The sequence below is a fragment of the Rissa tridactyla genome, chromosome 5, assembly GCF_028500815.1.
Source record: "Rissa tridactyla isolate bRisTri1 chromosome 5, bRisTri1.patW.cur.20221130, whole genome shotgun sequence".
Taxonomy (NCBI): domain Eukaryota; kingdom Metazoa; phylum Chordata; class Aves; order Charadriiformes; family Laridae; genus Rissa; species Rissa tridactyla.
In genome coordinates, this window is record NC_071470.1 from 69,244,867 (window position 1) to 69,263,026 (window position 18,160).

Genomic DNA, 18,160 nt, shown 5'->3' on the forward strand with positions numbered 1-18,160 from the left:
ATATATTTTGAATATTGAAGTTAATATGCTTAAATACTTTCCTGAACTAGGTCCATTCTAAAGTGTCCAGACCGCAAAAAACTTCAACATCATAATATCAAATCATACACAGCTGCAAGCTAAAAAGGCATGGGCACAGTAACAAGAAAAATAAATAAAACCAAAAAGCCCATATTTTTGTAGATAAGAGAAGAAAATGCAACTCTATGAAGGTTTTAGAGTTTTGAAGGGCATTTCAAAGTAAAACACCTTTGACTTGATTATTTTAATTAGGTACACAATTCTCTTTCATCATTTGATCCAACTGTTTTCTTTCCTGTGTCTACACTGTTCACCTTAAAATAAAATAATAAAAAATGATTGGCTTGTCAGAATAGCGTATTTTAAAATAATCCATGATAATCAGTTCTATGATTTATTATTATTTTTCAAATTCAATTCTATCTTTTTTTAAGTCAATGACACATATTCAATTTATTCCAGGGGAGTGGGAGTGAGCCCTTGATTCACTCATTTGCATATAATCTGACAGAGAAACATGCTTTTGAATATAAAGTAAAATAAATCTGTTTCTCTTTGCAGTAACACAGGATAAAGGACTCCCAGGGCAAAGAACTGATGAGTAAGGTTAGTTTGTCAAAAATAGAATTACTATTGGAAAATAAAATCTCAAACTCTTTATAAGAGTGCAGTCTAATAACATTTTCTTCATGACTTCTGACTTTGCCGTTTGTGTAAACAAAGTTTCCTAAAGTGATTAGCAGTGTGATACAAACAGCTTATGACCCATTTGCAGATATAAAAGCCTCTCATCTAGTCTGTGGACCAACAGAAAACAAAATGTTGTTTAGAAGTAACCATTAAGCCAATATAACTCAATGCCCACTTTCAAAAACTTAAACTAGATCAAATAAAGTTCTGGTATTCCACGTTTAAGTGTGTGAATAAAACCACAGAATCTAAGAAGTGAATGCCCATTATTATAATGAAAACAACTAAAGTAACTACTAAGACAAAAGCCTGCCTTTTAGTGTGTGAATGAAGACACAGAAACTGAAGTTACCCTCTTGCATAAACGTTTGTCTCAGTCACGTCTAAAAAAAACCCGCCATAAATATTAGGTGCAAAAATAGCAGTTCTTTTTGGCTTTCTCATAAGGCAAATGAGAAAGAAATGGAAGCGTGCGTATGTGTGTTTGTGTGTGTAACTCATTTATCAGAAAGTAAACCAATTCAGGAAAAAGTCACATAAATGGATGTTAGTTCTACTTAACTTCAAAATAAAAATGGCAGTAAATTAAAATATACACCCAACTGAGATAGCTTGAGAGCTACACAGATTAATACCTATTTTTGACGTGCTGTCTGGTTCCATTTTCTAGGTTGGTAAAATTCATTAAAAAAACCAAATCTCTATAATAGAGATCAGTAAAGGATTCTGTATCACCTTTTATGAGAAAAATTTAAGCGCCAAAATTAAGAATCAAAACAAAACACACATGCAAAAAAAAAAAAAAAAAGAGAAGAAACACTTCAATGTCACTTCTTTGTCTGGGATTTCACAAATAGCAGTAAGCAAAAAAGTGATTCTAAAAATAGAATTTTAATGCAATGTATTATGTGGACAGCTGAAAATCTTATCAAGACAAAGTCATCCCACTCCTGCTATTTGAAAGTATTCTCTGCCTTTTAGATACCAAGCACTCTGTCTTTTCAAAGAGCACTGGAGGATATCATACAGATGAGACGCTCACTGATATCCTGGCCAAGCTCCATTGATTTTTCCAAATACTCTGTGTTAGCATTGAAGAGTCAAGGAAGGTCTCTATATCTCTGTTAGATTTTCCAGTGTCCTCTGAGCAATTTATATTACTTGTCCATTGAAACATCACAATATAAGGAAGACAGAATAACATGCATCTACAAGAAACAAGACACTGATCTCTAGTGTCTTATACACAATACACTGAACCTTAAACCCAGCACTCTAAGCTTTGTTGCTATTAAATTAACACCAAAAAAACCCCACACCAAAACCAGGTATTACCTTGTGTAGTAATATTTGTAACACTTCACATTTTATCAGTTTTATTTCTACACAGAAGTATGGGAGTTGCACCCCAAACAGTGCAGAGGCAAATGAACATAGTTTTTTCCCGGCTTCCAGCAAACCCCCTCCATGAGTATTCTCTTCTGCATCTCTTCAGCCATGTCTCCTCACTGCCTCTAGTATCCCCCTCCAACCCCTTACACTTTGCAGCTCTTTGAAGCTTTTAATCCCCATCTCTGAAAGACTCTGAAGCCTGCTTGACTTCATTTCTGTCCTGAACTCCTTCATTTTCTCCCGTTTCACATATTTACTTGTACCCAACCAACTCTCTTGAACAACTGTGTACGCGCATCCCATTCTTGTCTTTGTCCCTTGTGTGTCAAATCAACACAATCCTTTTCTTTTTTCCTCAAAAGGTACTGTTCTACTATGTAACCCACTTACAAAGAAGTGTTAAATCTCTATGTACAGACATACCTATACAATATGTATGTATATACAGACACACCAGTCTTCATAAATTATCTGTCTCCTGTAGACTCAATGCATTTTTTTGAACATTATTGATAGATTTATAGGTATGTTCTTGGACAAAGAGTTTGTCTCCCCCTGTTCTGTGCAGAAATAAAAACTCCAGTAGCATTCAGCTGATAATTATATACTGAATTTAAAAGTAATCAACCCAACGTGCCCTAGAAATTACTTATGAAAAGGATTATTCATGTATTGCCCTAACGCTTGCCACTCAGCCAGAAGTGATGCCTGACTTCACTGAAAGTATCGATTTCCTACCGTGAAATTTATTTTTCAAAAGTCATTTACAACGTACCCCATAGCACCAAAGAAGCTAGAGCATTTGAGCTTTAATCAGCAGTTAGTTCACCCCTGCTCTTCTGTCATTCCATCATTCACAAACATATGAAGACGTTCTTTCAGGAGCCCTTGAGGAGAACATGGCTGTGACTGAAAGTTTGAGAGTCTGTTTCACAGAGCAGAGCAGCTTTTAACTGAATGAAACATCATGTACATGCGAGAACCTCTCAGGCATCATTGAGCCAAAGTTTCAGTAATAGACCCAATAACAGTTCAGGAATTATCAATAAAACATATGAAGAATCTGGAGCACAGGCTTAGGTTCCCCATAAGTCTGCACACGGTAAAATCATTTTGTGAAGAGAATTCTACTTCTGTGTAGTTCTAAATATTTTTTTGATCTAGGACCTGGACTCTAGATGGACTGATGACTATATTGAACAATAATAAATTATTCTAACTCCTGGATACTGCTGCTGTTGTTGATTTACTGGGTCATGAAATAAATTAATGACTTAGTGTTTAAACCTTGCCTTTCATTTTCAGTTTCTAATATTCAAATTTGCAACCTTTAGACCAACAAATATATGAAGTTTAATTCTCCCTACACCGTACGGAAAGCCTAGATAACATTTAGATAGAGCCCAAAGTCAGATAAAATAGACATCCTCTGTAGCATTCTTGCCCAAGCTTTGGTCTCCCACTCATCAAAACAGTATGCCTGGTTGTAGAGCGCTGGGGCTTTTTCTATGTATACCCTGAGTTTCCATCCATGGAAACACAGTATAACAGAGAATGGAGAACAATATTATAGCAAACCATGGAGTAAAGATCAAGACCCACACTGAAGAGAGAAGTTTCGCATACATTGCAGAGTGTAGCTTAGTCAAGGTTACCTTTGAAGAAGTTAGCACAAATCTCAGAGACAGTGAATGCACAGCACCCTGGAAGTCAGCTCTGGCTAATTACTGCAGTGAGAATGGGCATTTTGGGAGCAAGGGAGACAGCTGAGAAAACTTCCTATAATGAGTTACCTTTGTCTGTGCTTGCCTGATCATTCAGATCATAAGCTAGGACTGGCAGACATGATTTTAGCTTGTCATCAAGCCAGAAGCTGAAAGCTGATTTAACAAAGTGCGTGTTACAGTCATCCATTTTTCTCAGGGCAAGGAAAACTTACAAGAATTCACGTGCTTTGGAATGGTCTCATTCTGGTCATAGATCAAGTGTTTCTGGATCACGGAGCTGTCTACGGTGATACAGCATTCACCAAACAAGGAACATACTCACCAGATGTATATATGCCATAACAGCTTTGAAAATAAACCTCTGATACTAACTTAAAGTATTTCTGATGAATATTTGCTCTATGGCAATACATCTCATGCAAATGTAACCATTATTCAATTAGAAACTCTGTTTCCTTATCACAATATTATAAGTACAGATCATAGTTAGTTCATATAAGAATTTTCATTTTCTTTATAAACGATAACTTGTTTAACCAAGTAATAAAATCAATTTCCGGCTTAACTACCAGCTTTTTCTTAGTCATTCTGAAGTAGGACAAAATAATAAATTAAAATTACATTAATAAAATTATCCAACACAAGTATACTTACTTCCTTCCTTAATACATCTTCACCTGTTCCCAGACACAGACCCCCAGGTCAGGTTTATATCACCTACATACTTAGTTTCCACAGTAATTCAGTAAGAGTAAGTGGCAGATATGAAAACCTCTGCAGTTCCTACCTGATGATTGACAGATGTTCTGAGTCTGAGTAGATCCATTAACAACGTACAATGATCTATGAAATCAGTTTCTGGTATATATATTCCAAACGATGAACAAGAATCAATGTCGTTTTAAAAACATCTACAAACAAAAAAAAAGAAAGAAAAAGAAAAAATTAACACTGTCAGGCTTGAGAAAGATGTGTGAACATTATATGTCAAGCTAATATGTGAATTTGGGCTTTGTATCATCCATATCCTTAGTCTGGTCCATAGCTGTCCTGGCTCTGGATTTCACAGTTTGCCATTAGTCAAGACAGACAGTACAGGGACAACAACGCAGGATAAGAACATGATTGTCATGAGCAACCACTGGAGAACTTGCTCCTTGATGCATCTTATGTCCTGGTTACTTCCCACCCAAGTGTGGGCACAATTGCAAATTCCCGTGTCAGTTCCACAAAAACTGTGGAAGAAAAGCTTCCTGTGGATTTCCTAATGGAACCGAGATAAGCTTCAATCATCACCTTCAACCCCAGCCCTGACAGCAGTAGGTCATTAGGCTTAGAGCTTAAAGCCCAGCACTTAAACATCTACTGCATACATAGTATTGGCAAAAGCCAAAGAGATTTGAATAAAGTTGCATCACTCATCTTTTTATGTCTTGAAACATTCTTGAAAAGCAAACAAAAAAACCCTAGGAGATAGAAACAAGGATGCCACAGGAGCCTCATTTTTAAGATGCATTTTTACATAGTTAAACTCATAAAATAATACAGTTGGATCCTGCTTTTACTTTTTTGGGTTTTTTTTGTTTTGTTTTGTTTTAATTTTTTTTTTAAACTATAGCAGATAAGCACGTAAGTGGATTTTCACACACAAACTATATGCTTTCTGATTAGGACACTCATATATATTACGGAGAGCTGGTGGGCAAAGGCAGAAACTGAGGAAAGGGAAGAATTTCTGAGGTAGCCTAACATGAAATAATTTACCGCTTACTGAAAATATTCAACTTGAAGAAAATGAAAAGTGTCTGATTATTCCTAGTGACAAATTATTCTGTAACACTGAAAAGAAAAATGTAAAAGCACAGGTATGTAATTATTCCTTAAAAGCAATCCAGACTCACATTTATAAATGACAGCATTAATCACGTGTATTCTCTGTAGGTGAAAAAAACACGATGATCTAGAGCAAATGTTATTTATGCATGTAGTTACAGAGTCAGCAAGCAGAAATTTTCAGAGCACGATCTCTTATTTAGAATTACATAGCTATCCATTTTTTATTAGTTCTAAATGCTTTCAATTGTCTTTTGAATTTCTGCATTCAAGTGCCACTTCAAGGAGATTACACTTCATTCGGGCAGCGAAGATTTAAAACTTAACATAGCTTCCAGTGCATACTTTAGGAAGTTGACTTGTTTCCAGATATTTACATTCTTTAGCTAACCACTGTCATGTAACAGGTTTTTGTTGGTTTTGGTTTTTTTTTTTTTTAAAAAAGATAACCCACATACAATATAAAAGATTTTTTTTGTATCAATGTTTTCTCCCTCCACTTTTTAAATCAAACCAACTTTGGTGTTTAAGTCTGTTACACTGCAAGCAAGTAAGGTTGGGTAGGTAACTAACTATAGCCCAGAAAATCCTTTAGTTTAGCAGCAAGTTTTCACTTATGCTATTTTCATAATATCTGTATTTTGGCAGATGTGTCGATTTCAAAGGTGTCAGTTTCACAGATAAGAAAAACAAATTGCAGAAATTCAAGCGTGTGCTACAGAGATGAGGCAATGCACCACCAGCAATCTAAAACCTTTCAAAAGTTAGCACATCATTTTGAATTTAGCCCTGGAAGATCTTACAAATGTGTTAAAGAAAACAATGCCAGAAAAATATTCTTCTGTGAATATTTTTTCCCCTTGTTACTTATGTTTCCTCCTCAAAGAAATGCATGCAATGAAACAGTTGGGTACTTAAAAGCTAGTGATGAAAGCAGAAGACTGACCAAGCTTAAAAAACTGAGTTTTCATTCATCTTACCATTGCTGGATAATCACCATTAAAGAGCATTTTTATTTCAAACATTTAGGAAAGTTTCTAAGAAAATTTTATTTACTGACAGAAATTTTGCTGACAAAATGCACAATTCTCATGTGAATTTTGGATATTTTCAGTATCAGTACTTAAAAAACCAGCCCTATCAGCTTTCCAGCACTTAAAGCTGAAAGGTTAGTAAGCAGTATAAAGCAGCTTACAATAGAGCTGCTACCAGAATGCCAGAGGCAGATTTTGGAGAAACAAATGTGGATTCCATGCCCTTAAGGAAACTAAGGGACAGCAAGCGGTTTTTATGTGCATTGCATGTGAAGTGACATAGTTGGAGCCACTGCATTTGCAGGGAGTAAAGGAGCACTCCAGAGAAACTTAACAAGCTTTCATATATATTCATATACCTTTAGGGACATAAAATTCTAAAAATAACTGACAAAGTGACTGAGAGCGTCTCTGGAAATATCTATTTTGCCTGCATGCTTAGCCAACCAATAACAAGAGCACGATGAGTCAGAAGCTATGAGGCTGCAGTTATTTTGAGAAGGGCGTTAACCACAAAGCCTCTGCAGTCCATTCATCAGCCTTGCATTAGCTCCTGGCTCCTATAATCTTGCAAACGCCTGGGTCGCACATTCCTTGAGTGAAGCAGACCTGCCAAAACTAGAATGAGTTTGTTTGATCACATCCTACTTCACAGATCTGCCGCTGCTCTAAGCAATATAAAGACAGACAGGACTCTGGAAAACACAATCCCCTATTTACGTTACCCAAGTTGTAGAATTAGTCCTAAAATATTTAGCTTGTTATAAGATCTGCATCCTAAATAAGTTAAGAAAAAGTAGAGAGGCAGGAAAATGATATGAAAACCAGTCCTACAAAGGAAAGGAAAACAGATAGTTTATCCAAAATAACTAACCAGGTTATACATATACACCAAGTTATAGCTATGTACTGTAATTGGTCTGTCAGGAAATACAGAGAGACCAAACAAAATTTCAGATAAAAGTCCCAAATGCAAATAAGCAACAATCAATAGCTGCAGTAGGTACTTCCACCAAAGATGAGGTAAGTAACCATTTTGAATAATTTATCATTGTAACAAGAGTCAGTTTGAAATAAAACCCAGGACATTTCATTAAATGGCAGCAGCAGCTAATTGATGAATTGTTTCTACTATAATTATTTTAATTTCTGGGATAAGAAAATGAATACAAAATCCTCGATCTTGACTAATATTATTTTTATTAGGTGAGAAAACAGTATAAATTGAGAACTTGTAAGGGGCCACATGCTCTACATCAAGTAATTGAACACTATCTTTCATTATAGGTTCTGAGAAAGGAATTACTGAAATCAGTTCTTTATTTAATATGAAAATTCTGGACAAATGAATTAACGTGTAAGGATAATGTGATTATGACATTAAAATTTTGTTGTATAGAAGTGTTGTCTTATTATACAGTTTTGCATGAAGTGCTATAAGTAATACCAAAGGTCCTTTCACTAAACCCATATGTAGAAAAATATTTTAGCATACAGTTCTGATATCTGTAATTACTTTAGTGCCCTGAAGACATGAAGGCACATAGCTGTCACAAGTGATATTTGTTAATGATAATGACTTAAAAGCTATAATAAGCTTTTTTTCATTGTTTGTAGAGAAGTAATATAGCTGCAGAAGAAAAAATATGATTCTTCAGCACAACTGAGAAGTTTTGATAACTTCACATGCAGAAATCCACTGAAAAAAATAAGGTGTAAGACAGCTGCCATTACTAGAGTATAATCAAAGGCATCTTTTTTTACAGACTCTCGGCGTTAAGATCACAGACTATTTTTTGGATTTCAAGTTAACTTAGATTAGATCACAAATCTTTGTTCTATTTAATCAAGACAGATTTCAAACAAATGTCCATATGAGACAACTAAAAAAGAAAACTCAAGTCATTGTCCTCGGAGTTAATATTCAGCACAGAACAGTACTTGACCAATAATTTAAAACATGTATTTTATTTGACACTGGACTGTCACTGCATATGGGAACATAAGACTGACATTGATTTTTTTGTGTGTGTATATATATATAAATTGCAAAAGTTAGGTGTACATTTAAATTCAATGCAATCTATTTACTATTGCCATTCAGCATTGATGCATATTGAATATCTGCTGAAAATGGAAGGTGTTGACTTTACCTTAACCTCAAATCCCAGAACAACTTTGACTATTTAGCCAAGTAAAGAGGAAGCAGAATTGCCTGTTGTTTGTAAATTGTTACAAGGTATAGAGTTTATTAGCCTGCTAACAATAAGGTCTGCCGATTAAATCAACATCTATACTTGCTAAAAATGTATGTCTGCATAACATCCCTTTAAAATCATCACAGTGCTCTTTCAGTGTATTAGCAGAGATGACAAATGTGCTCATAAAGGACTTATGTCTTACATGGTAATATCTGTGTTAGGTCAAATACAGTAGCATGCAGAAAAATCCTCCTCAGCCGTGCCACAAACTGTGGAAGGAAAATGTGATAGAAGATATTCAGTACCATCTCCACTAGATCAATTTCTAGGTCAGTTGTTTGTCCTTTAAAAATGTCAAAGCAAGACGAATGTTCACAACTGTACTCCTTTTGAATAATATGTTACATTTGAAACCTAAAATATGTCTTACTGTAACTTCTGGGATTAGCTTGAGTCAAAGAATGAGTTTGTCCAGCGTGAGGAGAGAAATGTAAAATAAAAACAGAGTCCTCAGGTACTGTGACTATGAACACAGATGTCATATACTGCAGCAGAAAAAACACTGCTGACCTCACGTTTTCAGGGGAAAGGATTTAGAGAATGGGTCACTGCTACCTGCTTCTTTAAACTATGCTTCTGCCATTCATTCTGTGTACTACTGACGAGCTTTTATCCATTTAAGGAATTAACTCTGTTTGGGATCACTTGTAAAATAGGTAATTTGAGCTTTATTAATTTTTTGCAGGAATTTCCTTTGCTTGCACAGGAGCTAATCAGTTTAACTTCTGAAACAATCTGGAGCGGAACACGGAAGTTTCTGATTGAAGCAGAAGAGCATTTTCTTTTGCTTACACTAAGTGCTCCATGAAATTAAACAAGGTTAGGTTTCCACTAAAGAAGGCAGGTTCTGCTTTGAAAAACCTGGACACGAAGTTCTGAAATATGAATACAATTTGACTGAGGTAATTCAAGCCAGGTGCTACACAGTGACAATCTTCTAGTCATGGTATTAGCACATATCTAGTCCTGTAAGGATTAATGAGATGCTTGAGAAATAATAAGTCTTACCATATAGTTATAAACAACTTTACTCTCACAGATGAATACCCTATTGACCTTACAAAAATGCTTTGCTTCTTTCAGCATTTCACAAAATTCATTTTAACTGTCTTCATACTAAGGAATACAGTATGTTTAAAAAAATACACGTATTCAGAGCCACTTTTTTCAGCCTCGTGGTTTTGGTTTGGTTGGTTTTTTTTTTTTGTTTTCTTTCACGGGGATCTGCAGATTGCATTAGCTTTTACCAGGAAAGAATTAACACTTTGGACCACACTTTCTGTGGTCCAGACACTCTCTGTCCGTGCAAAGCTGATCCATGCATCCAGCTTAACTGTTCAGTGAGGATCATCCCAAAACAAGGTACCAGAAAGTATGTACAAAACTTACTTTAACTCACTTTTCATGAAATAATATCTCCATGTAGCAACAAAACCTCAGCATCTGACTTGAGAAAGATTTTCATAAAGAAAGAAAAGTACATTGCGTAGCAGGGTAGGCCAGGTGACACAAAAGACACCTTTCAATCTCTCCAAACAATTCTGTACCAAGAGAAATGTAGACAGAGCCAGCTGTTAGGATTGCTACGGCTGGACAGAAAGAGGACAAAAACAAGCACTATTTACTTTACATTACTTTTTCCATTGACCAATCCATTAAGCATTGACTTAAATACTGAATTTATAACAAAAAAATGATACTTATTAATTCAGAGAAATAAAATACCAAGCATCGAGTTGTGCTTGTGACAGCAACAGCTTACAATAAGTCAGTCTATGTCTACGCACAGTGTAACATGCAGATCCTGGAACTGACATGGTTCTCTATTCCAAACATGAATGACATCAAGTAGGAAGATGATTAAATAATGAAGTGATATTGTAACGTGAGGTTACTGTACAATATAAACACTACAAGGATACTTGCCAATACAGTTACTTGAATTATGTAAGCAAATAATTTACATGTTTAATTAAAATTAGGAAATAGTGTTGGCTTTGTATATTTAAAAAACAAACAAACCAACCTTGTATTTGTTATTCAAGTGGAAAAAGCAGCAAAACACAAACATTCTGATCAGTTTTAAAAATCAGCATGTTGAGAAAAAGCACTAAACTGCAGGCTGGAAAATTTTATAAAGAAAATAGAGCTAGAAACGTTGTGTTGTCCCTTTTGAATCCTGATAATAAACTGGGCATCAGCGATGCCAAAGTTGGCAGAACAATAGATCCTAACAAGAACCGTGAAAAGGTCAAAACTGACCCACCTGCCTTAACACAGAATGAAAAGGATATTTGATGAAAGCTGTTAACACCTACAAGTAAGAGTCTTGGTATCTTTTATACACTGAATGAAAAGAATAAATAAATTTATATTAAAACTGTCAGTTTAAGAAGAGTTCTATGAATACGCTTTATTGCATTTTTTCATCTTTTTTTTTTTTGTTAGCATCTTAATTTGAATGAAAAGCTCACTCCACTGCTCCAAATCCTAGCTGTTCAGAAACTGGGATGGATGGTTCATGCAGAATTGAACAGTTTGTGAATAATGCATTGCTAATAACTAGAACAAGTAACTTAAAAAAAAAAAAAACAACAAAAACAAAACCAAACCAACAAACCCAACAATTAATAAATGGTACATCCAAGACTCCTTATCAAAAACAACCTTAAACCCTCGCTAAACTGTATGTAACACGAATTGGCCAAACTGGCTGCTCTTGCTCTGCCCCGGCGTCAGGGAGCATGCTAGATCTCAGAGTCGTTCCTCTCACTCCCTGCCAGATTACCCACAGAAGTGTCTCCCCCACACAGCCCCAAAGCATAGCTGGGGTACTCTGCAGATGTCAAAACCACTTCTTTTTTCTTTGGAATGGCAAGAAACAAACTTCTCCATCACTTACTGCCATTCAGGCCTCTAGTATCATCACCAATATGCTGTCCTGTGAAAATATTTGCCTACTGTCACTTAACTAACAGCAGGTTTCATTTTTGCATTTCAAGACTCTTTGAATATAGGACAGCTATCATTAAAATTATCCTAGATCCCCTTCATACCAATTTATTAGAATTTAAAACTGGGGGTCAAAGTATGGCTGGCTGTATTAAAAATGAACTAAAGCCATCTTAAATCCATATTGATTCATCTTTGTTATTATTATAGCCTGGTTTTCACATATTTTGGCATCACAGTCAATTTGTTCCACTTAGAACTACTTTGCAGCGTGTAGATATGCTTTGTATCACAGGAATGTGTTAATTAACAAAAACAGTTATAAAAGGTTTAACATCTCTTTCTTTTTTAATTTGACATTTGACTGAAATAGAAACACATAACCAAGGATAGCATATTGCATAAGATACACAGGCACGTAAGATAGTATGTGATGGCAAAGACTGCAGAGTATTATCAGATCCCTTTCTTCAGCCCTTTACTACTTCTCATGGCATCCTACCAACCAAAAAATAATACCAAGCAGGATGGTGTAAAAAATAATTGCTTAGTTACAAAACCGCAGTTTATTTGAAATTCATATTTATTCTAATAGTTATATGTAAATATGTAAACATATTTAATTTTCCTAGATAACTCTCATTACAGCTTTCTGTAATTTTGGGTGTAGGTACCTAGCTTTACGCCCTAAGATCATGAACTGTAAGCTTTATAGTTATTTAAACACATCACAGTTATTTAAGTATATAAGTATTTCTTTGAAAGCTGTATTTTGTTACATTCTGATAACCGACATTAATTATTCTGTATCAAAGTAGTTTTCTTAATGTTCCAGCTTGTGCCCATTGCCCCGTGTCCTATCACTGGACACCACTGACAGAATCACAGAATGGCAGGCGCTGGAAGGGACCTCTGGAGATCATCTAGTCCAACCCCCCTGCTAAGATAGGCTCACCTAGAGCAGGTTGCACTGGATAGCAACCAGGCAGGTTTTGAATATCTCCAAAGGAGGAGACTCCACAACCCCTCTGGGCAGCCTGTTCCAGTGCTCTGTCACCCTTCAAAGTAAAGAAGAAAAATCTGCAAACCCTCCCACATTAGCACATACATCTCCAGTGCTCATAATCCATACCGTTTTCTTCAATGCTTTACAAAGGATTCTTCTAGTTCGAGAATATCCATAGAAAAAAAATACTCTTCCAGATTAAGGTTTTTTCGAGTAATTTGGTTAGGGGCTCTGGATTAATCTCTATTAAATTCTATTAGACCTTTTCCTAAGGGTAATGTTTTCATATAATGAAATCCTGTAAACACAAGGTCAGGCAGTGAACCATAACTAAGCCGCACAAAATTAAATTCAGGAAAGACTACATGCAAGGTTTTCCTTTTTGTTCATCTAATCCTTAGATAACTCATGGTTAATGCTACAGAGGAAATCCTTAGCAGACTTGGGTCCTTACATGCTTGTGCAGCAAAGAAACTGCAATCTCATCCAGTCCGCCATGATGGGACACTTGCCCCCTTTGACCAAGTTCCTTTTCAGCCTTCACATCCAGCCTTCTTCAAGGAAAGCTCAAGGCTAGAGTGTGGGAGGGTCACTGTTAATACGTCTCTTACCTTTCCTTGACAGTGGTCTAGAAAGCAGCTAAGACTGAAAGGTCTACCATTTTAGCCCTGGCCTCAAAAATATCAGAACATATTAATTTCCAGAAGTACAATACGCCAAGCATGAATACAAAGTGGTTACTTCCTATTTAAATATACTTTTTAAAACACCTAACATTAACTCTGATGATCAAGCACTGTAAGGTCAGTGGTTACAACAGAAGAAATCACTGCAAAAAATCAGTGTCTGAAGCTCTTTGTTTCAGCTACCTTCACTAGTCTTAGAGAATGAAATTCTCCAAGTCTTAGAGAACGAAAGCATTTAATGTGTTAACATGGTTAAAGGTGATATGAAAAACTGTCATTTTCACAATGAAGGTAGTAATCCTAACTGGAAATAATCCTTTGGTTTTTAATCTCTCAGAGTAGGAGCAATGGTAGTCCTCAGAACTGCCCCTTTGAACCATGTGCCCAATCCAGGAAAGCAACGTGCTGTAGTTCTACTACATGAGTAGCATTTTAAAAAACAAGGGAAATTCTTCATTTTAAAAGTGTTTTTTCCTGGATGAACCAAGGAACTCAGCTATTTTTCTATACATGCCATACTTGGCAGAAGCAAAAAGGGCATTCTGAACTGGCAAAGAGCAGCATCAGATTTTTTTTCTGCATGTTCAATAGCTATTTAAAATAAGCATGACTGAATGAAACAGCCATGAGAATCTAAATGTAAAAATTCTTCTAAAAATTCAGAATTAAATGCTTTAGGACAGACTTTTCTCATATTTGTTTCTTATTAACTGAACTTTAGACCTCTCCTGCCTCGTAAACTGGCTGAAGACAAGCCTACTTTTTAGCAACAGATAAATAGTATGAAGATTTGGTCCACCCAGATGCATTGACTCCTTAGTAAAGTAAAATTAGATATTTTTTTTTTTTAAGGGAATGAATCTCCTGAAACCCTAACAGCCAAAGCTGGAATCTAATTTCTGGAACTGTGAGGGAATAAACTTCCCTTTACTCCCACATCCAAGGAGCCTGGAATACTCATAGCAGAATTGAAGGAAACAAATTACGAGTAGTAAGAAGATAGGACCAACTTCGCAGGAGGCAGAACCCAACCACAGGATATTTCTTCCTAACAGACAGAATCAAAACAACAGTTGAAAAGCACAAGTTATTGCCAAACAATTCTTTGACCAGTTAAAAAAACAAATCTGCAGGATGATTAAACCTCGTATCTTCCACACAGGTCTGAGACAGCAAGAATTAGTCCAACATCTCCAGTTATCTTATATAATATTTCTTTTGCCATAGAGGAAATTGTGAGGCCAGTGCAAATAATTAAAATACATTTTAAACTGATTAAAATATGTATTTTATGCAACACCCACACAAGGAGAAACTTTGCTTCAGTAGAAAAAGGACGATTCAGCTGTAGGCTGTTTTTATGTGTGTAGTATGAGTTGGCAGTAGTCTTTGATCCATATCCTTCGGGCAAATTTGACATCTATTTCACCCGAGGCAGGCACAGATCTTTTGAAGGATATTTCTATATAATGAATGACTGACTGCTGGAAGTCATGTCATTGTCCTCCCCCGCCTCTTCAGATCCGATTTGCAGGCCAGGTGAATCTCATGACATGTCTCCTAGTAAATCAAGCAGTGGGAAGAAATGCCTGAAATAGTCCCCATCATGCTGACACCATAAAATCTAGATGATAAGTGATTTTGAGAATCTGAAGAGAAACTCAGCTTACCCTTACATTCATTTCAGAATAGGGCAGCAATTTTGAAGAAAATTCAATCTTTCAAATAGCACATTTAGATTCCATGCAGAAGAAAATCCTCCACAACTCCTTTAAGTAAGATCCACTTTTCCTTCTTAGTTCACTTATCTCTGCCTGTATTTACTTGCTGTATTTCCTTTCAGTAAAACATTTCTCTAATGTCACAGCAGTTTATTTTAACCATGAAATATTTAGTTCTATAGCCGATAATTTAACACTACTCATTGCACATCGCAGTTTACTTCAAAGAAGTGTGTGCGACCTGTTTATGTAGGTGATGGACACATTGTAAGTGCCTTGGTAGATAATGAAAATAAATTGGGGACATAAACCCAGAAGTAATATCAGAACACCTGTGAGCTAACTATTCCTAACTGTAACCTTAGCAAAGTTTCACTGTGTATTTCTCTTCTGGTGATTACAAGGTGAACTGCTTAAACTATTTATTTATTCTTTCCTTCCATGCATTCTACAGTAGTAAGAAACCCTCTACTTATGAAAAAGAGCTAATCAATTAAGAATAAGTAAAGGATAAAATATTTCTGGAGGCAAACAATCCACAGCAAATAAAACCTGCCCTTTCACTATGCGATTTGATTTGCTAAACATCTGAACACATTTCCACTCACAAGTTTGCTATAGCAATTTGAATCCTTTTTATCTTCCAAAGAGCAGCTGCGCAAGGCTTTGTTTCGTGTAAAATCAGCATAAAAACAAGAAATGAGTTATCCACCTATAAATATCTTTTTGCTTTTGGTGAACAGTAGATGTTTTCACTAGTTGTCATAAGGAGGTAGGAATATGACCAGATATATATTTAAATAGTGTGGGTCTGCAGTACTAATAAATGGAAATTGAGAGTTTTCACTTTTCTTCTGTAGAGGCAAGGAATATTGTGCATCCTTGGCTTAATTTTACTGATCTTTGTTTTGCCAAAACTGAAAATTCTTTAATTTTAGATACATACAAACCTACGTCAATAAGGTCCAGAGCAAGATGGTTTAAAGTTACTGAGTAGTCATAGGCATGTATTAAAAGAGATTTTAAAAAAAAATATGTACTTAACACAGAGCATATTTAAAGTGTTTTTAAGGCTGTGAACATAGACCCTTCTTATACTGCAGGTATTAGGAAGACGTATGTGTAACACCTTCCTCAACACCTATCAGAATATCAAAGAGTCCACATAATTAGTCTCTGCAAAAACGAAGGCGACAGAGTGGACAGACTGGCACATTATTTGAAAGCAAAGAGAAATATCTTGTCTCAACAGTCATACCGTACATCCTAAGACAAAAAAGGAAGTCTACAAATGTGTAAGTAAATTGATTTTAGTTGATTTGAAAAAATAAAAAAATAAAATCTTTTCTTGGAATTCTACTCAAAGAAAAGTGTTTAACGGAATTCAAGGGTAATATTAAAAATCCATTTTTAATACATACAAATATATTAACTGCATTTTTTTCTTCTTCTACAAGATAACTCATTGACTTGCAATAGGAATTCCCACTACTTCAGCCATAATGGAAAAATCTTGACCTCATAGAAAGACAAAACTTACTCAGTCACTATGCTTTTGACCAAGATATGTCTTCTATCCCAGACAATTTCATCTTATGTTCTTAATCCTCAAAAAAGATAAACAAAAGACAAAACAGCAAGACTCACTCTAAAGTGAAATCTGAAGGTAACGGGGTTTTTTGGGTTTGTTTTGTTGGGGTTTTTTTGTTTGTTTGTTTGTTTTTAATAATCATACCTGTATCTTGTCTCCCTCCAGGTCCTGACTAGAGGTGTATCTTTCTGCTCTGGAACAGCAGCCTAGCCAATCCAGTGAAAAGACATCGAGTAACATCTGAAACAGTGCCAGAAGTTAAATGAAATAAATAAAAAGCTTAACCAAACCCCTCTGTTTCTGTCTCTGGATAGCGTTGCGGATTAATCTCAGCCTAGACACAAAATCCTGCACAGCCACTCACTCCCCCTCCCCAACAGGACAGGGGAAGAAAATAAGATGGAAACGCTCATGGGTCAAGATACAGACTAAGAGATCACTTACCAATCACCCTCATGAACAAAAAAGGCTCAACCTGAGGAAAATTAATTTAATTTATTGCCAATTAAAACAGAACTGGACGGTGACAAGCAAAGATGAAAATTAAAACACCTTCCTCTCACTCTAACCCTTCTTCCCAGGCTCAACTTCACACCTTCCTTCTGGATTCCCTCACCTGCCCCCCCAACCCTCCCCCTCGCCGGCAAGCGCCGCAGGGGACGAGGAATGGGGGCGGCAGCCAGTCTGTAACAGCTCCTCTCCCCCGCTCCAGCGTGGGTCCTTCCCACAGCCTGCAGCCCCTCAGGATAAAACCGCTCCTGTGCCGAGTCCTCTCCACAGGCCGCAGTTCCTTCAAGGAAATACCCACCTGCTCCAGCCTGGGGTCCTCCAGGGGCTGCAGGGGAATCTCTGCTCCGGCGCCAGGAGCGGCTCCTTCCCCTCCTTCTTCACTGATCTTGGTGTCTGCAGGGCTGCTTCTTACTCTTTTTTTCCTCCTCCTCCTCCAGCTTTTTTTGCCCTCTCTTAAATACACGTTCCCTGAGGCGCCACCACCCTGCGGTGGTCGGTCGGAAGCGGCTCAGGGCAGCCCCAGCCGCTCCTCACAGAGGCTGCCCCACGGCCACCCGCTACTGAAGCCCTGTAACAGCCGCTGCGGGTAGATACACCTGGGGTTGCAAAAGCGCCATTGTTTCGGGGTTGGTTTATTGGGAGGGGTGTATGAGAAATTGTGTTTTCTGCTTCTCAGTTTCACAACAACCACTATGTGTTTATGAGCGGATATTAGCAACAAAACAACCTTGAAAGT

The 18,160-nt window shown here is 36.6% G+C and overlaps 1 long non-coding RNA gene across 1 annotated transcript in view; it reads right to left on the reverse strand.

Annotated features, from left to right (window-relative positions):
• The window catches only part of LOC128910707 (uncharacterized), a 47,833-nt gene extending 29,991 nt beyond the window's left edge, over nucleotides 1–17,842 (reverse strand). The window contains exons 1-4 of the long non-coding RNA XR_008466834.1: nucleotides 17,723–17,842; nucleotides 17,059–17,154; nucleotides 16,864–16,930; nucleotides 4,618–4,741 (exon numbers count right to left, since the gene is read on the reverse strand). This is a non-coding gene — a long non-coding RNA (uncharacterized LOC128910707). The remainder of the gene's footprint in view (nucleotides 1–4,617; nucleotides 4,742–16,863; nucleotides 16,931–17,058; nucleotides 17,155–17,722) is intronic.
• Between the last annotated feature and the right edge of the window lie 318 nt (nucleotides 17,843–18,160).